Genomic DNA, 22,979 nt, shown 5'->3' on the forward strand with positions numbered 1-22,979 from the left:
AGATTTTCTCAAACAACAGCAATGCTCGGCGACACGAGAGGAGCGAATGTGCCAAGAACCTATATCGTAAAATGTTTGTTTGTGAGAAATGTCATAAGCAGTTTGCCAGAAAAGATAATATGAAAACGCACATGAAGGCATGCAAAGGTCCTGCTGTGCGGCAGAAAGTAAAGGTTTCGGCGCAACAACGATGCATCGATGTGCATAAGAGAATGCCTGGAAATGGTACTACTGTTGCAACGCCTGTATCTGGATCGGGTCTGAAAGGATCGTCTTCATCACCACGGTATCCTTGCAGCTACTGTGATACGTCGTTCGCATTTTACCATGATGCACGAAGACATGAGCGGAGCAAATGCGCGAAGAATCCTTCTCGCATGAAGTTTCGATGTGATGAGTGCCTTAAATGGTTTACTCGAATTGACAGTTTGCGACATCATGCGAAAAAATGTAAAGGTGGAGTCTGTGCTCCTACTGCTGAACTACCTGCCGACATTTCGACTCCTCGCTTTAGATTGGAGACACGAAAGCGTACAACCAAAAAAACAGATGCCCAGCAACCGATTGTTATGACGTCTGAACATGGAACTAAACCTAAGACTGTGTTCGTAGCATTACAAGTGAACGATAATGGCTTCTACTTGGCGCAGTCTGCATTTCGTGGAACGTTGAAAGACTACTATTATCTAAATACGTTCGGTGAGTCGAAGGACATTTGTAATTTTCTTGACGATATCAGACAGAAGATAATCAATCAGCTTACTGATGATGTAGCAACAAACGAACCTTTGAAATATAACTTGTGGTTGGACTGTATATATGGAAAGCCATATCCGTTCGATGACGAAGTGAAGAAGTGTGCATTCAAGACATCTGCTGCAGTAATTTACAGTTCTAACGATGTGAAGCAAACTGTTAAAAACGGTATCCAGAAACTCTGTCAAGAAGAGGTGGACTATGTCTGTAAAGGTTCTGGCTGGACTCTGTCTAGTATAAACCGATTGGAGCTAAGAATTAGTCATTTCACACCGCTGCGGAACTAAATGATTATAAGATTGTTGGCTTTCGTAAGTGATCCTGTAGTAGAATAGAAATTATGTAATAAATATTATGTTTGTAAAAGAACTTGCGGTGTTTAATTCCTCGAACCTGTTACTATTATGTTAAATTGATGATATATTTAATTTTTTTTGCATCATCCTAGATCATACCAAGGATCTTAGTCGATCTAATTAATCAGTATATTGATCGGAAATTTATTTAATGATTTCTGAACTTTTTCCCGGATCTCTAGCATTAAAATTACACATTTCCAATATGGTGGTCTTGATGTCTGATAGGATGGTGGTAGTAGAGGATTTAAAGTCTCTTTAAGAATGTTGAACATGGTTTATTTAAATTATTTTTTTTACATAAGATTAAACATTATTGCAACGATCGGGTATCGAACCGAGGACGGGAATCGATCGAATCAATATGTAAATTAATGAGTGATTTATTTAATGAATTTTGGAACTTTTCCCGAATTTCTAGCTAAATAATTACGGATTTTCAAGATGGCGGCCAAATGACAAGATGGCGGATGTCACAGTAATAAATGATTACTGCACTCTTGCGGATACGAATTAAACTAACATGTCATCGGCGCACTCTAGCCGACGATACAATGATGATGGCTTCCAGCATCGAAGACAAGATGGCGGCCATGACGTCATACTAGATGATGATAAAAAGTGGTGGGAGTCAGTATGCCTGCAGCCACCTCGGGGGAAGGATCGGTCGCCATTTTTATTTTTTTTGCACTCGTCGGGTTCGAACCGAGGACTCCGAGCTCCGTGTCGTAAATGTTTGTTTTTTAAATATTTTATTAAAATTTTTATTATTTAATTTGTTTTATGAATTTTAAATTTTTTTCATTAAAATCGGATAATAAATTTAAAGATGGCGGCCGTAACGGAAATTGCAACGATGACGTCATAATTCAAGATGGCGGTCATGGTATCCTTATTCCTAGAAATGGCTTAACTGAGGCTTGAGTTAAGGATGCTTAAGCCAGTTTTAGGAATTTTCAGCCGCTGGGATTTTTAAGGACTAAAAACGGGAATTTTTCCCTCGAAACGGGAAATTTTTCCCTCGAAATGAGAAATTTTTAATTTGTGGAATTTTTTGAGATTTTTTGGCGGAACATTTTTCCACAGAAATGGAAATTTTGGCGATTTTTGAGGAATTTTGGGCAAATTTTGCCCAATTTTGGCGGATTTTGGCGATTTTTGAGGATCAAATTCAAGGTCAAGGTCAAAGGTCAAGGTCACAACCATCCAAGATGGCCGTCGTGACGTCAGAGATGGACGTGACGTCAGAGATGTGGATCGGCACCAAGCACCAGCGCCTGGCGCCTGTCCCAGCTCCGCCATTCGTATACTACTAACTACATCTGATCTCTAAACAGTTCCCCTTCACCCTGTGTTCAGCCCGGGCAACGCTGGGTACTGCAGCTAGTTCAAAATATACACTTGCGATAAAAGATAATGAAAAAGAATAATGAAATTGATATTTCTGGCTAAACGGATACCGCTCAAGACCAAAATCCAAGCAGTGAAGTGAAGTAAAGTTGTATATCGCTTGGCGGCTGACGGACAAACGGATGACGGACGGATGCGAAGGGGTTTTGTAATTCAGGCTTTAAAATTCAAATGTAGCAAAACAGAATTAAATCTTTATATATAAAAATCATGTGTCACGATGTTTGTCCGGGCTTATTTCCGAAACTACTGCATTGCATGTAATGAAATTTCGCACAAATATTTGTAACTTTGTCCAACTTTATATATAGGCTACATTTTATTTCAATTAATGACAGCGTTTTCCGAAAATCAGCTCCCAAGGGTGGTTAAGCACTGGCAACAGTTGGTACTCCATCTCCATGACAACGGGATTTTGCATTGTTTATGCCTTCTGCGTCTTCATGGCAACGGGCATCGCTTAGATCGATTTTTTTTTTCAATTCGAGGAATATTTCTGTATAGATTTAATTATTATTTTATGTAAAATTTTTAAATTTAAAAATATATTTGTACGAAATACCACTGACTGACTCATTACGATTGACTTGAAATCTTTCAACCGATTGAAAATTAGCATAGTTATTTATTTTGTGATGTATGTAGACGCTCACTAAGATATGATTTTCCGAAAATCAGCTCCCAAAGGGAGTTTTGGGGGTGTAAAATATCAAAATTCCAGTTTTTGGTAGAAAATCACCATGGCAACGGAAAGTTGCTTTGTTGATACTTCATTCGTCTCAATGGCAACAACTAATTCACTGTTAGTGCAGTCCTCAATACCGTTGAAATTTTCCGGGGACTTTAAATATCAAAAATTGCCCCTTTTTTTTCTTTCAATTTTATATCCTACAGACTTGAACTTGACAGTAATGTTCCTCATGTTATGCAGGATGACGTTTTCGGAAAATCAACTTCCAAGGGTGGTTAAGCACGGGCAACAGTTTTTTTTTTTTTTTTTTTTTCCCCCATTCGAGGTGAGGCAGTGGCGTGCCCACAAGGAGGGGCATGTATAATGAGCGGCGCAAGTGTTCTGCCTGTAGACTGCCGTAGCGAAGTACGGGTACATCAGGTGTACGTTGCGTGCTCGAGAATCGGGAAACCATCGGTGTTACTCGTTTTCTCTCCGGTACATTACAAAGCATTGTAATAAATTTTTGTCGAAATTAATTGCATTTTATTTAATTTATTATTACTGTAAATGGAATATTTAGTCTCATTTTTTCCCCATTAGTATAACCGTGTGAGGCTGGGTCGGCAGCTAGTATATTATATATATAAAATTATATTGTTATATTACAATATTCGTTTAAAAAACACCTACACATTGAGTTGAGGCCATTAAGCTACTGACTCAAACACAACTTCACACCTCGTTGCACTCAACGAGGCCCCTTTCATCTGAGGCGAGAAATTTACATTTCAGCTTTTCAATGTTTGTAACAGTCGTTTAAAATTACGCACCTTGCGATAATCAATTTTTTTTCTTCGTGTTATACGTACAGATGTACAGTATTTAAATGAAAGTACCTGACTTGACAAAATGACCAAAAACGTCCCATCCCCCCGCCCCCACGTTTTAATAGTTTTATAGAGTTTTGTATGAAATTAGGTCACAACCACTACTGTTACTCAATGCCCAATTCTACTAAGCAAATCTAAAACATAATCAAAGTAGAGTTGAAATGATTATTCCATAGACCAATCACTGCGATTTGAGATTTTAGACTGACCTATCATGAACCAACCACTGCAATTCAAATTGTTTACGTTTACTTACCAATTGGGCTGCTTGGTGACTATTTCTCTCGTTGCTCTGTGTTTATAAATTGAGCTCGAATGACATGAGTGTTCATAATTTTCTTGCCTTATTGGGGGGGGGGGGGGGGTGAACCCCCAAAACACACTCTCCTTCCCCCCCCCTGGGTACGCCTATGTGTTCTTCATTATGCACAATCACAGTATCAATTAACTGAACTCTGACAACTCTCGTCAACTACAAAAGACAAACACGTCGTAGTGCATGGAAATGGCCGATGATACCCACTGACAACGAGAACACGTGCGCTACCAGACGCGCTACTGATTTCCAGGTAAACGCGCATGCGCTCGACGCACAGGCTGCTTGCGCTTGCCATGTGCTATTTATTGCATGCGCTCAGCGCACAGCGAAAATTGCACGAAAAATCGCATCGTCTGTACGTGGCTTTAAGATAACTTGCGTTGGCCTTAAGCCACGTCCAGACGATGCGATTTTTCGTGCAACTTGCGCTGTGCGCTGCGCGCATGCAATAGCGCATGGCAAGCGCAAGCAGCCTGTGCGTCGAGCGCATGCGCGTTTACCTGGAAATCAGTAGCGCGTCTGGTAGCGCACGTGTTCCTGTTGTCAGTGGGTATCATCGGCCATTTCCGTGCGCTACGCCGTGTTTGTCTACACAAGTTTGCATGTGTTTGTGGTTGACGAGAGTTGTCAGAGTTCAGTTGATTGATACTGTGACTGTGCATAGTGTATAACATAATGTCAGATAGCCAGGAAAGCACATTGCAGTTCATAGAAGACTACCGTAAACATGAACTCCTGTGGAACACTAGCTTAAAAGAATACAAAAACAAACAACTTCGAAGGGATGCCGTCATTGAACTAGGACGAAAGTATGGACTAAATGAAAAAGCTGTGAAAAATAAGATCAAAAGCTTACGTTGTTATTTTAGCAAGGAGCATGATAAAGTCCGTAGTGCAAAAAGTGGCATGTCAGCGAATGTGAAGGAAGTGCCGTCATGGTATGCATACAAAGCACTGTTGTTTTTGAAAGACACGGCCGTACCATTTCAGACTGTGGACAGCATTGATGACAGCACCAACAATGATGACAACAATGAGATGAATGTAAGTATAATGTAATGTATTTGTGTTGTGATACCTGGTATTATATTTTTGATTGCTGAAAAATATGTATCTGCATGAATATACACTGTTACATTGCATCTACCACATGATGTGAGAATGTTTCTATGTTAAGGACTCTTTTGTCTACTGAGCTGTAATAGGGGACTCAAAGTTGCAATTAACTATTTCTCAATGTATCTAATTTAAAGATAACTATCAAACAAAAAGTATCCCACTTGTACTGTCCTGTCTGTAAACGTATTGCCGTACAAAATATATTTAAATACTCAATAATCATACTTCATTTGTAAATATAACTTACCGATTGGTATTTCACAAAACTAAACGAGCAACATCGTGTATCATTGTATCGCAAAATTTTTATAGGAAATGTTACACATAATTCGCTCCGGGAATGATAAAAATTATCGTCAGTAATTGTACATCCAGAATTTATCTACTGTAAGTATCTTTGATTACTAATTAAATACAGAAAGCGGTTATCAGAGCCCTTAATATTCAATTCAGATATATCATTACCTTATAGCCTCATTTCTGTTCTTTGTTTAAAGAATGTTTATACGTATATCACTATAGATTAAAACATGAATACAAGACGATCTGCTGAAACATTACACATCACACATTACACATTACAAATACTGGTGTTGCCAAGGAACAGAACCCACTCTTGACATAAAGTATTCGCGAAATTCGATCCTTATGTCGTGAGCCCTCGCAGAAGGCTTACGTGCCCTAGTCTGCAGGGGCAAAATACCAGTATCAGATGCTACTGTTTGCCTCCACAAACCATCAATAACATTGCCGGTACTAGCATCCTCACTATCCAGGGATCCGCATGGCGCATACAACGTCCGGGAAGACTTCTGTTTTCGCAGAAAATTATGCAGATACACACAACAAAGTACAACGTCTGCAACGTTTGAAATATTTTTCATTTCTATTGGTTTCCTAAAAATTCTGAAAACTGATGCCAGCAAACCGAAAGCATTCTCAACAGTACGACGTGCCCTAGACAGTCGGTAATTAAACACTCTGTTCGGAAATCCCTTACCCAGTTCCACCGGAAATGGTTTCATTATGTGTTCATGTAAAGGGAATGCATCATCTGCGACAAGTACGAAAGAGACGTCTAAATTTCTGCCACGTAAAGGTCTCGGATTTGGCAAACTCATTCTTTTGCCGAATAGTTTCTTTGCGAATTCCGAATGTTTGAACACGCCACCGTCTGAAATTTTCCCTTGGCATCCTACATTGCAATATATAAAGTTATAGTCTGCATCCACAACTCCTAACAGTACTATACTATAGCATCCTTTGTAGTTGTAGTAGTCGGTTGCACTACCTTCTGGACACTGTATCACAACGTGCTTTCCGTCAACAGCACCACAGCAGTTAGGATGGTTCCATTTTGCTTCAAAGGTACTCGCAATTTCATTCCACTCTTCTTCACTTGATGGCATCTGAAATAAATGTATAATATGTATGCTATATACGTATACATATTGCCTATATGTTAGTAATACTAGTTAAAATTATACATAGCAGCAAATTTCCGCATGAATGTGTTGTGTTTATGCTAGGTTCCTGAAGTAAACCAAGACACGCATGCAGAGGACGATGTGCTTCATACTTCTCATCTCGAATCTCCGATAGAGGGAACGTGTGCAGTTGTCAACACTACGAGTTCCAGAATTAACAAACGAAAGAGTTCGGTGACCAGAGAGGAAGAAGCATTCAAGATCATGAAAAGTGTGTGTGCAAACATGAAAATAAACGATGTGCATGCTTCCTTTGCAGACTTTGTTGCTCACGAGATACGGAACCTACCATCTACTCAATTACAAAACATTGCTCACAACCGTATCACTAACATTCTCTTTGAGATCGAGTCCCAGGATGTTGTTCAATCAGTCGTCTCTCCATTCCAACCACTAAATTACCTGCCAAGCACAAGTTCCACGGGTTCTTCATCGTCAGAGCAATATATCGAGCTGCGTGTGCCTAATCATGATGAAGCCGTTTATGGTTTCGGCAACAGCAGTGGTAGCAATGTGGTTGTGCCTGAGTAATGTGTTCATAAATGTATTGAATGCATCCCGGTATTCTTATATTTTGTATCCCTACTTTCGTTTCATATAAAGTGTATTGTATTTAACATCGTTACATTGTTGTCTCGGTTTCATTCACCGAATGAATATATAAATAACTAATGTATTTCATTGTATTTTTTAATGACTTACCTTTATGTACTCCCTCAAAACATGTATGATGACCTTAACAGTTTCTGGTATAATGACACTGATGCTCTGCACTGACACTTTAAACAAATATTTCAGGCTGTGGTAAGAATCACCCGTGGCGAGAAATCTCAGTGTCAGAAGAAGTCGCGTTTCTGCAGGAATCGCTTCTCGCATTACGGTGTCTTGCTTGCAGATCAATGGTCTCACTTTTTCTAACAGTACGTAACAGTCCTGTCGCGACATTCGCGTAAAGTTACTAAACAGCACTTCTCCGTCCCATTCAAGCTCTCGCAACATGTTATTTTGTCTGCTTTTAAAGAACTCTTTTTGCCATAATCTTCTTTTTCTTGAACGAGACACTACTACATATGCAGCACAAACTGCAGCAACCACCGCACTATCGATGGACATTATTTCAACTACACACCTTGCGTCCAGCGCAGCGTGTAGACAGGAGCGTGCATTGCGTCTTCACGCATGTGCGTCTTGCATTTTCATCGTGCAATATTTCATGCGCTAGAGGCAATAGCGCACAGCGCAAGTTGCACGAAAAATCGCATCGTCTGGACAAACCTTTATACATTTCGAAAGATACAAATAGTAAATATGTGGTTTGGAAATTTGTGATCCTACAACAAATGAAAAAAAAAAAATCTTTTAGAGTTAATTTTATTAATATGTAGTAATGACAAGAAAATGAAATAAAACTACGTGCGAGACCGAGCCTCAAATGAAGTGACAAAATGTTATTGGTTTAGACTGATCACCATCTCTCACATCTGTTGAGTTAGCCTACATGCAGTTGTAAACTGACATCAATTGTTCGCGCGCTGTTTTGTCGAAAAATAATTTAAGCTGTTATTCTGTGTCGGCTGAGGCTCAACGCATCGCAACACATCCTTTACCAGGAAAACAGGATACATCAATTTGCGCGTGTTCTCACGATACCGACACCGCTTTATTAGTGTCGTGTGCAAGGGCGTAACTAGTTAATACGAAAAAAAAGGGGGAAGTGGGCGCATTGTTAAGGATTCAACCTCTTTCACGAGGGCAGAGGTCTATAGTGCCATACAACAATAAACATTAACTAAAGGAAGAACATGATTTAACAGTTTTTTTTTTCAAGTATAGTTTACGATGATAGATGCAAATTACCGAACTACAGTTTCCATTAATTGCTCCTTTCCTGCGAAAATCCATTCACAGCGAATGCCTAGCATGGTGTATCCATTTCACTATTTATCTTCTTTTTTTCCCCCACCACTTTGCGTGTCTTATAGGTTTTCCCTTCCCGTAGGGATAAACATAGTGTCTCGGAGAGGCACTTTGGGAGTTGTTCCTTATAATGTATCGAGTTTATACGAAAGTTTTATAATTCGTATTTCCAAAATAAAATATATTTTGCCTATGGTATAGTTTCAAATCACAAACACATTTCTTTGTTTTATGTTAAAAATAGGATATGTTACGCAGAACAATTGCGCCCAGAAGTAATGTTTCTCAAAGTTTTATACGTGTTATCAAAATCAAATATATTTGGGCGATTATACAGCTTTACCTAACAAACTGATGTTAAAATACAAATGGATACGCAATAAGGAACAATGATCTGTTTTAGTCCTGCAAGAACAAATCAAGAGTGCAATATCAAATTCTCAGTGCCCTTAGTTCACTAGCACAATCTTCACTGACACTGAGCCGCGACGTGTTATTGCCGATCTCGCTATCATTTAACAATATTAAATTGGGAGGGGGGGGGGGGGAGGTAACGAAGGACACTGAGAATTTGATATTGCACTTTTGATTTGTTGTTTCAGGGATAGTACGACCATTGCTAACTACAGCTAGTCTCAAAAGCTCTACTCTCAGTTAACAGTGGAAGGGAATATTAACATTATATGGTTTTACTAACATTTCAGGAAAACATTTTACTAGAAAAATCTCTTATATAAAAAAGTTCTGAAAACATAAGCAAACAGGCAGGATTAAACGACGCAAAAGTATTCGTCCAGTAAAATAACCAAAACTGTCCCCTTTAAAATGATCTCTGCACTAAGTGTTCTTAGCATCAATTCCACAAGTTTTTGGGAGAATTCTGAGCCTTCTGCAACAAAATATTCTTGGAGAGTTTCTTTACTTGCAATTCGCTTTTCCCACTTTCAGTATCTGTTTTATTAAACCATAAGTGGCCACTGGGGTATAAGTCTGGCGACTGTGTTAGTGCTTGCATAACATGAGGTGTATGTATTGTATACCAGCCATCCCTGGGCGACCCCAGTGGCATGCTCAGGTTTGCTGAAAGTAATATTCGCCACCGATGCCCAGCTTCTGAACGCTAGGCTTCATGTTATGCTTTAATACATTAAGATACAGATACGTCGTCTTCTTATCCATAGTTGCAGGTGTTAGGTGGCACTACTTCCGCCTCCATATTTTACTGTTGACTGCAGGTCCATCTAAACAGCAGCTTTTGGTTCTTCTTTCTCCACACACGTAGTTTGTCCGATGAACCATTGTTCTGCCATTGCTATTTTTATTATATATGTGAATATGTATCGCGTTCAGTCTGATTGGTTGTCATTTGTCACATTTCCGTGCTCTGTGTAAGTGGTAGATGTGATCTTTATTTGTGTCCGCCTCATGGTGGCTTCACCGTGGCTACCGCTGCCCGCGCTTGCTCGGCGCTCCTGTGCGCCGACAGTCCCCGGCGACGATGCCTTCACAGCATCCTGTGTTCAACAGTGGGTTCATTCTCAGCTTACTTCATTAAAGGACGTGAAAGAATATTATTAAAAACACTCAAACAATTGTTTGTTTTTTGTTCTTTGATCATATTTCTAACTGATTTATTACTTTCTATTATTTTACTCGAAAGTTAAGTGAAACTATACCAATAGTGTTTATTTTTAATAGCTTTGGTACTTCAACTCCTTATTTAGACTTTATTTACAATACTGTTCTATTGCCTTGCTGTCACATTCCTTCGCGTCTCTGAAAAGGGCCTACCTAGTTATTCATCATATTGACGGTTACGGCATTTGGTAGGAGTAATTTCGTGAATGTAAACCGGAAGTATATTGGAACGGAGACGTGTAAACACGGTGCTGCCCTCTGTGGAAGTCTGAAAAAATCTCGAAAAAATTGCGGACCCGCGTGGTTCATCCGTAGAAATAGTTTGTGAACATCGCAGGATTGACACTGCGCATAGGTACGGTATTAAAAAATAAAACTTTATAATAGTATAACTATCCTTTAAAACTTGTTATAATTTATGTTCATTAATATAATGAAAACTCTAAAAAATTTGTATTACAATTTTGACAATCCTTACTTAACATTGAAATGTAGAGAGAGCACAGCGTTCGTCATGCTGTAGAGATACAAGAAATATTTAGCCTATTCAATTTACGCAGTGTTGAATAAAAGTATTTCATGATGTAATTTTTACTGTTAAATTTTAAATTTTGAAATAACTCAATAAGGTTAAGGTTTGTTTGTAGGAAGTATTAGTAGACAGCCTTTTAAGTAAAATCAAATATACATACATATACTTAGTAGGTATTATAAAATGTGTTTTAAATTTTTTTTAATGTTAATTGTGTTTTAATGCATCAATTGAACTGTAACTCTTAGTTTGAAAAAAAAATAATAAAAAATAGCACCGGGTTCGTAATGCTTTAGAGAACCAACAAAATGTTAACTATCTTTGACGCCACGTTTCTTCCAACAATATTTATAGCTAAAAATTATAGTTATTTTTAAAGTTACAATTATATCTTGTTATGTCTATTCAAGTTTACAGAATGTATTCCAGGATAGTTTCACCATCATAAAGTTAACTTTGGCATACCAATGGCGTAGTACATCCCTCGATGTTCGCGAAAATTAATATATATGGGTGCATGTTGTAAACGTGGGTCTACCATCTTGAATACTTCGGCTCGTGGCTATATATAGCGGTTCCTGCATGCATTGGACTTTCAGTCTGTTAAATTTCCTGTGGGTAATGCGCGCTTATTCATTTCATTTCTGGTGCATACTAAAATTTCACCCTCAAAAACGCAGGCGATGATAATTCCGGTATAGTAGGGAAATGTCATAGGTTCAGCGTTGAGGCATTTACATGCGACGGGTTCGGTACTCCTGTTGTTCGGCCAGCCCTGAGAAATCAATAGTACTACCTTGTTCAACATAATCATGATTAGGTTTTAAAAAAGGCTAGACTTTTTACCGTTTTTCCAAAAAATAAATACTCTTTGTATATTTATCACGCTCGGTATTATTTTTAAAATGTCTACGTCAAAATTCGTTTTCAAGTTTCGTATTATAAGTTTATTAACAATATGAGAATTTTGAATTTTCTCGTTACCGAGGCGAGTACTGAAAGACTCGGTCACTTTTTTATATTTTGTTCTCTGAATACCACAGGGAGGTGATTGTTCCGGAATATAGTACATAATTATTTACATACAATAATAAATAAATTAAACATACAGTTGTAGGAGGAAAAACTGTTTTCTCTTATTAATATACAATGCAAAACAAAACATATTAATGAAACATTGTGCATAATAATGGGATAAATTAAATCTTGGTCGTATAAAGTATGCTATAAAACAGTTGTAATAATTACTTAGTAAAAAAAAGTAATTTTAACCACAATGCAATTTTTCCATCTTCTATTAGGTTGAAAAATAATTCCTTCAGAGATTAGGAAGGGTGTTCTGATAGAACTTGTTTTACTGTATTATATTTTTGAATTTTGGTAATCTGTTTATGTTTGTATTAATTATAAATTGAAGTATAATTTGCCAAAGTAATTATCACTTTTTTTGTTTTCAAAGTGACTAGTGGTGTGAACTGCTTTCTTTTGTTTTTATAAATCATAAGTTGCGGTGAACCTGTGTGTGATTACCCGAGTTTCTGCTGCGAACTGCCGAATGGAAGCTCTTTCATAACTTCAATGTGTTGTATCTTGTACCTGTGGACGCTACAGCCAGCATTAGACGTGCCCCACTCAGGACAGGTGGTAGTTGGCGTTACGCTTATCTACGTCGCAGATAACAAGTGACTAGGTGCGCGTGTTTATCAGCTATTTTGATTATCGCGCGCTGCAACTTCTTGGACGCTGCCTAATTTCATACATCGCTTTCGCAGATTAGTTCATTTGTGGATCTTAGAGCGTGGCGTGACTTGGGTGTGTTTTGAGTCCACTTATCGTTATTTTCAACCCCATGCTTCAGGAAGAAAAGTTGGCTTGTTACCCTACTGCGGTGTAAAGAGTACTGAATGCTACCCGGCATCGGAAAATGCTGGTTTATTAATCGGCGACATAAAAATAAAAATTCTCGGAAACAGTTAACTGTAAAATTGACGAGCGAATGTACTTGTGCTTGACCTTGCCGTCCGGGTGGTCCATATATCGTGTCAGTGTGTGATTGCTTATAGTCCTCGTTGCCGGCGCTTTGTTCAGAATAAAATTGGGTACACTGTACGGCAATACAAGACCAGACCTCCAAGATTGTAGTGCAGTCCATCTCATTTGAAAACAGAGCCGGTGCTCGTCAGCGTAGTTTCTTTCAACCATTTAACATGTGGCCGATGCAGTGTAGCAGATTTACACAAGTTACCCTACATGGTGTAAGGTAGGCCTTACATCCATCTACAGAAAACATTAATTTCGTTTTCGGTTACTTTCGTCCGTCCGTCACTACATCAACAAATTGATGAAATATTAATAAATTAACCTGCGCACATCATTTTTCTTACAATATGTCGCTTGACATGCGTTCAAACCCCGGTGAAATTTAGGCAGCCAATAACATTTTAAAAAGTCGTGTGTATTTTGTGCAGTTCAATTGAGCAATTGAACTAATTAAACGAGTCGTTCTGATGTTTAGGATTGAACAATGGACATCTTTGCCTCGCAAGCGCGACTCCAGAGAGTGGGTAGTAGGGTGGGGGAATTAGTTCCTCGGGCGCACGAATTTTATTATTGTTAGATTTTAGTTAGGAGAGTATACTTATGTTAAGATTGCGGTGGCTGTGTGGTTAAAACACTCGACTCCCACCAAGGTGACCGGTGTCCGATTCCCGGCGGGGGCGAACCAGGATTTTTCACAAATGAGAAACGTGGCGGACGTTGCCGTGGCCTGTGTGTTTTCTCTGGATACTCCCGTTTCTCTTTACTAATTCGTTCTGTCATTGCTCCAACACATTTCACGCATAAGCAGTACGCTTGGCACCGGCCGTCTCGGAACTGATCAGGCCAACGTTCTAGTCCTTCACTTACACACAACTGCCGAGTAACAGCGCAATGCCTATGACAGCAGAAACATGTATATAATCTATATTTTGCATCACTGCGAGGAAGCGTTCCGTGGCAGCGATAACGAATTACAGAGGAAGAAATGCCGCAACGTAACTTTGTACTGTAGTGTATCTGTAACTCATGATTTTTGTTTATGTTAGCAACAGTGTCACAGCAATGTCGCCTTGTGGACTGATCGGACCTTCGGAACTAGTTGCTCGAAAAGTAAGCCCTTGCTGATAGCAAAATGCCGAGACGAGCTAAACCGTTCCGATCAAGTGCGCGGCCTTGTATTTGAAGTATGGGTTCATATATAGCTATGTCCACACTTATGCGCTTTCATCTTCCTCTATCTTTTCAACTTTCCTCCAACTGCATGCGTCTAAAGCATGCCTCTGACGCAAGCTATACCAGTCCAAATTGGTGCGTCAGTTTCGTTCAACACTCACGATGGATGTTGCGGACGAGAGTTCACTTGTGATAAGTGCAGCTTATTTAGTAATTAATAGTGAGAAAAAGAAGAAAAACCACAGGCAACACTCAATATGGATGAAGGAGTTTTTGAAGAAACGGGGTTACAATATTTTGTAGGACGTACGTCTGGATCATGGCCTGTTCAGAAATTTCTCAAGGATGTCAGAAGCCAACTTTGACACTTTGTTGAGTACCTATGGTTTAGCGGAAAAATGAAACCATGGTGATTCGTAACTTTCATCAGCCCCAGAACCCGTCTTTTTTTATTAGGTAATAACTTTTTGGTGTTCTTTCGAAAAGTATGAGAGTAAGCTTTTTATTTTATTTTGTAAGCCCTGAAAATCAAGATTATATTTCTTTCCCAAGTTCCTCATGACTGCCTACTGGTCCGAGCCGAGCCGAGCCGAGCCGAGCCGAGCCGAGCAAGTGCTCGTCCTGCTTTAGGCTGGCCGGAACGACAGGCCTGTCGTCTGTCCCACGATAGAGCAGCCGGCTCCTATGAGTCAGTCCCATTCCATCCCTGTAGACGCTGCCTCATGCGATAAACTATTATGTATATTTTCATTATTATATATAACCCCATAGGCATAAGTGTATCACGTGAGTTTTTTTTAATGAATTATGTTCATTTGTCGATGTAATTGACCCTCAGTCATAAAATAATCAACAAATGCATCTCTATAAGATATACTGTGTCGTGTAGCCCTTTGGATACCATGTGGCACTTCTTCTAAGCCAGGAATGGGTAGGGTATCTTAAAAATTTGTATTAATCTCTGTCTCGAACATAGTTGTGAAGAACACAACATGTTTTAATGATACTGATGACTAGATACAAATTGACATTACTAGGTCTGTGAAAAATCTGCCATTTATTTGCCAATATACCGAATGAACATTCAATATATCGTCGAGCAGGAGAAAGTCTATAATTAAAAGTCTTTTTCTTTGTTGTTAAATTTGATTTACCAAACTGTCGCATAACTTTATCAGATTGTCCAAATGCTTTGTCACCAACAATAACAAAAAATACTGGTGTAGAATTTTGTGATGAAATAGGTTTGGGTTCCAGGATTTGTAAATCGTTATTCAGTAGCTTTTGATAAAATGTTGAATTTTGAAATATATTAGAATCGTTATTCTTTCCATACGAACCAACATCTATGTATGTGAACTTTAGTAAGTCAGAAATGGTGAGTAAAATGATAGAAAAGAAGTGTTTGTAATTATGACACATTGATCCACTGTTATATGGTTTTATAGTTCTTATGTGTTTACCAACAATTGCACCTATGCAATTTGGAAAATTGGCCTGTGAATCATAGTCAAGTGCAATTTTTAGCCAATGTTCTCTTGTTGGTTGTGTTAAACATATATCTTACTGTATAATTCATATAACATGACAAACTTCTCTTATTATTTCAGCAACAGAATAAATCTCAAGTCAACACGAGTAATGTAGATCTATATATTTGCAGCCACATCCAATATATCTGCAAAAAAAAAAGATAATAATGAATTATATTTCTTACCTATTTGTTTAGTTACAGGGCAAACACTTCAAAAGAAGTGGAAAACATAAGGGGATGTTTTGCTAGAGAAAAATAAAGACTTAAAACTACTTAAAGTGGATCTGCTATGTCTCATAAAACACCTTATATTTATTACAATCAGCTGTTTTTGAGAAATACCGCTGGTAATTTGAACCCTGAGAGTAGCATTGAGGAAACACAACAGGCACCTATAGGGCCATACATGAGAGCCAATATAAAAGAAAGAAAAAAAAAACACCAGATGCGATTGCTCAAGAGAATTAATTATTGGACACTTTAAACAAATGTTTTGATGTGTGCAAAGATAGAGAGGATGCTCTGGAATGCTGTGAGTATAGGATGTTCCTGCTGTCTCTTTTAACGTCTTTCAGAAAAATTCCAGAGCACAGAAAACCAGCCGCTAAAATTCAAATAATTAGAATAATTGATTATTTTAATGCCTATACTCCACATAATATGTACTCCCACACAATGTGGCAAAATTATAGTGAGTATGAGTATGAGCTAAGTGGTTACTTCATAAAATAAATTGAAAATTCCTTTTATTCTCCATTTTTGCTGCATTAGATGCACCCAAAATTGTTTTTTAGCTTTATTTTTTCTTTTTCTCTTTAAAATTAGCAATGCTATTAATGCAAATCTCTTTGATGTCCTTTCTGCACGATTGTAAAAAAAAAAAAAACACTGTTCAGTGCTTGGCTATTCACTATTCAGACTATTCAGTCGCTCGGCTTGGTCTCCCAGCCTAGTTGCCTATGTTTTAGTCGCCGAGAGACAGTGTCGCCGGCAATCAGTTGACAGTGTGTAATGGCTCTTGTGGCCACGTATCTGATGTGTTAGCGACCACGGTCACAGAGGACTCGCTAAAGTGTTATCACTCTAGTGTGACGAGTCAAGAGGGGTGGTGGTTCGCCCTCAGTCCCCTGCAAGACTCAAGGCTGAAGTCAAGTGGTTGAGAGCTTCCTGTGTCTTCCTGTCCTTGATCTTGCGACTTCGCAGTTTGGTTTGTCTTTTTCACAGTGAAGAGTGAGGACTACTGCTAAAAGGCAGACACCCATCCTGAACTCTGCGAAAGTGTTTTCCCAGTTATGAGGGGGGAAAGGGAAGGAGAACAAAATGTCACCCTTTTTAGTCTGTGTTGGATTTTTTCAAAAATATTTAAACAATTATTAAAGCATAAAAAAATATTGAACACTCAGGGAAGTTCATATAGTACAGTACAGACCCTTGTATGTTTAAACATGGTTATGGCAGGAATGAAAAAGCCAATAGAAGTCAGTGTGGATGAAAATCATCAGAAAACACTGGTAAAATGTAAAAGTAGGAGAGATCTTCGAACAGATTTATGGAATTTCTTACTGAAAAAAAAATTAAACTTTTGAGGTACCGGTATGTCATACCTACATGCCATGTTTATTCTCCCTAAACTGTCCCTGTATGTTTCCATGTCCTATTGTTTTCCATTCTTCCCATTAATATAAAATTAGCAAGCACAATATCTATCTTCAGTGACCTTTTTCAGGAAAAATTGAATAGTTTCGATAGTCAGGCAGACATCTAAACAAAATGCCTTAAACGACAAGAGCCAATTTACTTTAGTGATATTTGTGCACCGTCCATTTTCAGTGGCTTTTGTGGGAAAATTACTATACATTACCGAGTTTTTTTTGCTGCCGTGAAATTTATTATTCAGAATGAAATTACATAGCTCAAATAGTATTTTCAATTTTGCGATACCACCGAAAATGGAAATGTGTCCAATGTCCTAGACTGTCCAGCACGTTAGGCCTATCCATTTTCATTTGACGTCGTACCTCCGTGCCTCTGGGTTAAAGCCCGGATCACAGCCCTGTCCGCAGCGCGCCGCGGCTTTGGGAATGACGTCACTTCCGCTCCGTGCGCGCGAGAGCAGTGCACCGGCGTCCTGGTCTCCAGTCCCGTGCGAGCCACCTTCGAGGCTAGACGCGGCCGCGAGACGCTCCATAAACTCGCCGCTATTATCGCTTTTGGATTCTGTTCTATAGTGTGTATAATCTCTTTTATCGTTGTCTTTACCGTGTGCGTGAGTGTTGTTTTGTATCTGGCGTGTCCGCGGGCCAAAACACGTGGACTAACACAACTAGCCTGCACCGCACATTTCTCCAGCGCGCGACGTCCCTCGGCAGCTACACGGGCCAGACGGTCCACCCCTGCCTCCCCGCAGGAGGCTGCTCTACGCGAGAGAGCTGGCGCCGGGCAACACTAGAAAACGGCCGAGCGACGTCCGCCACGTCTCCACGCATTCTACGGAGGCGGGTACGCGACATTTGGCGCCCAACGTGGGGCGAACTGCAAGTCCACAGGAGAGCGCGTGCAGTGCGGGAAAAGAGTGTACAGTGAGTGATCAGACAGCGTGAAAATCCACCTGGGACAATGGATGGATTCACTTATTCACCTAGACAGTACTTCTGATCTCATCAACGCGAGGACGCAACCATTCCTTTCCCACGTTTCCAACACCTATCAGTTTCACGGTTCAGCTGATAACGCATCGCCGTCTCCCGTCCCGCAACCGGATTATATTTCCCGTCGATTCACCACCACCCCCCTCCAACGGGATAACGCACCATGGTACCCCCTCCTTTTTCACCCTTTCGCCGTTCTGCCATCGGTGATCTTCGGGGCGCGCCGGCGGTGTTCGGGCGGGCGCGGTGATAGCCTGCGCGGGCAGGCTGCGCAGACGGAGCGGCCACGTGGGCCCCGTGTTTGTAAACAATGCTGCCGCGCGGGTTGACAGTTACGTGCGCGACGTGTCAGCTACCGAAAGGCATGGACCTTGTGACAGGAGAGTGGCAGTGTCGGAACACGTGTACGTGCGCGCCACTGAGGCGCAGTGAGGTGAAGACAGAAACTGCTGAGGGTGTGTTGTTATGGGACAGGGATACATCATCAGAGCAGATGCATAGGGTAGCCCCGAACACAGCGAGTGCCGTGTACCGGGAAAAAGGGGGATGTGACGAGTGTAGAGGCTGCTCGGGCAACCGCGTCGGGTCGATGTTACCGAACCAGAATCCACCGTCGCCGAACCTAATTGACTGGGACACACCTACGAACTCGGCAGCGCCGCCAGTCGCGTACGCTGTGCGGGTTGCCACAGGGGCTGGGCGTATAGTGCTGCCAGAGTTTAGCGGGCTCGTGCACGAAGACCCACGGGAGTTTGTGCGGTGGTGTGAGAGGCGCATGTTACAGTGCAGTGTGCCGGTAGAGGAGTGGACCCAGCGCACAAGCGAACAGTTGCGTGGTCGAGCTCGTGAGTGGTGGACTCTATGGGGGCGATACGATATGCAGTGGCGGGAGTTCGCCACGCGTCTCATGCAGCGATTTAATGACCGCCAGGCAGTCTTGAGCTGCAAGGCCCGTTTCTACGGCGAGGCGCAGAGAGACACGGAATCGGTGGAGAGATTCCTGGCGGGCAAGTTGCAGCTATATCGTCGCATAGCCCCAGGGGAAGCGCCGGAGCAAGCGTTGCCGGACGTGACCGCGTTAGTGCGGGAAGAATTACAACCCTTCCTCAGGCCGTATTGCAACGGGTCTGTTGAAGAATATGTGCGACAGGCTGTAGCCACGGAGGGCAACCTGCAGCGCCTTCTGGGGCGACGGACAACTATGACCACTCCCGGACGAGAGCCCAGACACGAGTACAGAGCGCCCGCTCTCCCAGAGGGAGACATGCAGCTCGAACGTCCACGGCAGATGGTAGCACGGGCAATCGAAGGCCCACCGAGTGGCAGACGACAGACCACCGCACCAGAGTGGCGGAACGCGGGGAATCGGCGGGACGGAGGCCGACCACCCCAGTGTCGTCTTGGATGCCCGCAGGACACGTTCCATTGGCACCAGGACTGCCCAAGACAACAACAAAAACAACAACAACAACAACTGGCGGGAAACGGGCAGCAGGGGGTGTAGGACCAACAGTTCTGCCCCCCACACCACCTAACCTCCTTCCCGAAGCCACGGCCGAGACACGCATAACACTGGGACAGCTCACCACCCCAGACGACCGGCTGATGCGGGTACCCGTCACTCTGAACGGGAGACCGACAGCTGCTCTCGTAGATACAGGTGCGAGCCACGTGTTCGTGGCCCAACACTTGGTGCCGCCAGCGGACGTCACACCGAGACGCTGTGCACTGCGTCTGGCCACGAGCACCGGAGTCGGGACAGCCATCGGGGACGCCATCATAACGGTGAGTGTGAGGGAGCTGGTTACCCAGACGGCAGCAGTTGTAGTAGAGGGACTCAGGGAGGACCTAGTGCTGGGACAACCTTGGTTGGTAGAGCATGACACAGTGATAGCGCCGGCCTCTGGGCTAGTGAATGTTGGCAAACATGACCGCCTGGCAGTGTATGCACTAGGTAGAGCACCACCTCCCCCGAGAGAGCCCACGAAGTTAGAAGATGTGGACAATGATGTACCCCCAGAGTATCAGGATGCATTCAGGCGGCTCATAAGGGAAAGGCAGAGCATCTTCGCCACTGCCGACCCACTCAGGCGCACAACGGTGACAGAACACCGAATCCCCACTATGCACGACCAACCAGTGTATGAGGCCCCCAGGGGATATGGTTTCCGCGAGCAACGGGTGATACGTGAGCAAGTGCACGAAATCTTGCGAGATGGTGTCATTGAACCCTCCAACAGCGCATACAACTAACGCATCGTCCTAGCTGCCAAGAAGGATGGGACCATGCGCTTCTGTGTGGACTTAAGTCCCCTGAATAGTGTCACCATTAGTTCTCCACCACCGCAGATCAGTGTGGACGAGGCCTTGGCAGGCCTGGGCAATGCACGATTGTTCACGACCCTTGACTTACGTTCGGGGTATTGGCAGGTGCCAATACACTCAGGTGACAGAGAAAAGACTGCGTTCACGGTGCCCAATGGTAGACGATTTCAGTTCTGTGCCATGCCCTTCGGGCTCAAGTGCGCGCCGGCCACATTTCAAGCTATGATGGCCCGCGTACTGGAAGGGTACATTGGCCAGTTCGTGACAGCCTACCTCGACGATGTGATTGTGTACTCCAAGACCTGGGAGGACCATGTGCAGCACCTGTCCCTGGTCCTGGAGCGGCTCCAGATGCACCACTTGACCTGTGCCACACAGAAGTGTCACATTGGACGGAGAGAGGTGGAGTTTTTGGGGCATGTGGTGGATGCTGAGGGTAATCGTCCGCACCCGATGCACCTGGCGAAAATTGCAGAAGCTGAACCCCCTAGAACCCGCAAGCAGTTGCAGAAGCTCTTGGGCCTCGCCAACTGGCTGCGGAACTATATCCCGCAGTTCTCCACGCTCACTGCTCCTCTGACAGATCTGTTGTCACCACGACAGCGCTACCAATGGACACCGGCTGCACAGCAGGCGCTGGACAGCTTGAAGGCGGCTTTTCTCCGATGCCACACTCTGTCACGGATAAACCCCGAGAGGACGCTGTACGTGCAGACGGATGCGAGCGCCGAGGGGGTGGGCGCGGTGCTATATCAACGAGACGAAAATGGGGACAGGTGCATAATCGACTACGCCAGTGCCAAGTTCGGCCGCGCGGAACGGAATTACCACAGCAATGAACAGGAGTGCCTGGCTGTGGTATGGGCACTGAAGAAATACCGTCCCCACCTCGAGGGTAGGCAATTTGTATTGCGCACGGACAACCAATGCCTCACATGGTTGCGGACCCTCCAGGGGCGGAAAAGCAAACTCGTGAGGTGGGCGCTGTTTCTACAGTCGTTCGACTTCGTTATGGAGTACGTTCCAGGAGTAGAAAACGAGCTGCCGGATGCCCTGTCACGGGACCCTGATGAGGGATCGTGCCTGAAGGACGAGGTATCTTGGGACGAGATACTGCCACCTGGCCGTGAGACGGATCACCACCACCCAAGGGACCCAACCTGCCGCCTGCTTGCTCTAGGTGTAGACGATGACCCGCCTCCTGCGGACATGGTCGAGCTGAAACGTCGGGTGCACGATGCCCAATGCACCTCTCAGGATGCTGAGCGCAGACGCGCGAAGCAAATAGCGGAACCATGTGAGACCTGGACTACGAGGGACGGTGTGCTCTACATACGAGGACTGGGACCCGATCAGGAGTGGCGCACCTATGTCCCACCGGAGGCACGTGAAGCGGTGTTGCGCTTTATGCATGATCACGACCTGGCCGGACACCCTGGGGCAGACCAAACACGGCGGGCGGTCGGTCAGCACTACCACTGGCCCGGCATGGCCCGGGACGTGCGGGAGTACGTGAGGACTTGTGAGATGTGTCAAGAGCGGAAAGCGCGGCGGAGCGACGGGATAGAGCAACAACAGCCTCGCATTCCCACTACCCCTTTCCAGTCCGTCGTGCTGGATGTCATGGGGCCATATCCCCGCACAGCCCGGGGCAAGAGATTCCTGGTGGTAGTGACCGAATTCTTTACCCGTTGGGTAGAAGCTTACCCCACCAGCAATGTACGGGCCAACACCATTGGGACAATATTGCAAACTGAATTCTTCCCACGTTGGGGCTACCCGAGAGACCTGCTGACGGACAATGCCAGCCAATTCGTCGGGAGGCAGTGGCGGGAGATGTGCAACTCGTGGCACGTCGAACACCGGACCACACCTGCCTACCACCCCCGAGCCAACCCGACTGAAAGGCGAAACCAAGAGTTGAAAGTCCAGATGCGCATAAGGCTGGGTAGCGACCATACTAAGTGGAACAACCATCTTGCAGAGGCTCTGTTTTGTATCCGTCGCAGAACCAATGCAGCCACAGGAATGACCCCGGCGGAAATGGTCCAAGGCCACAATTTGCCCTTGCCAGGAGAATGGACAGCCCACGGGGTAGCAGATGAAGAAGAAGATCCAGAGGAGCGCCGTCAACGGCGAGAGGCAGAAATGACAACAGCGCT

At 43.0% G+C, this 22,979-nt stretch overlaps 1 protein-coding gene and 1 long non-coding RNA gene across 2 annotated transcripts in view; both read left to right on the forward strand.

The window, feature by feature from the left end:
* Positions 1-22,979, forward strand: part of LOC134542923 (sphingosine kinase 1-like) — a 134,142-nt gene that overhangs the window by 77,938 nt on the left and 33,225 nt on the right. The gene's annotated exons all lie outside the window — the stretch shown is intronic.
* On the forward strand, positions 4,959-7,686 carry LOC134542930 (uncharacterized). The gene is made up of 2 exons (XR_010076867.1): positions 4,959-5,448; positions 7,053-7,686. It is a non-coding gene; the product is annotated as an uncharacterized LOC134542930 (long non-coding RNA).

This window comes from Bacillus rossius, chromosome 1 (assembly GCF_032445375.1).
Source record: "Bacillus rossius redtenbacheri isolate Brsri chromosome 1, Brsri_v3, whole genome shotgun sequence".
NCBI lineage: Eukaryota > Metazoa > Arthropoda > Insecta > Phasmatodea > Bacillidae > Bacillus > Bacillus rossius.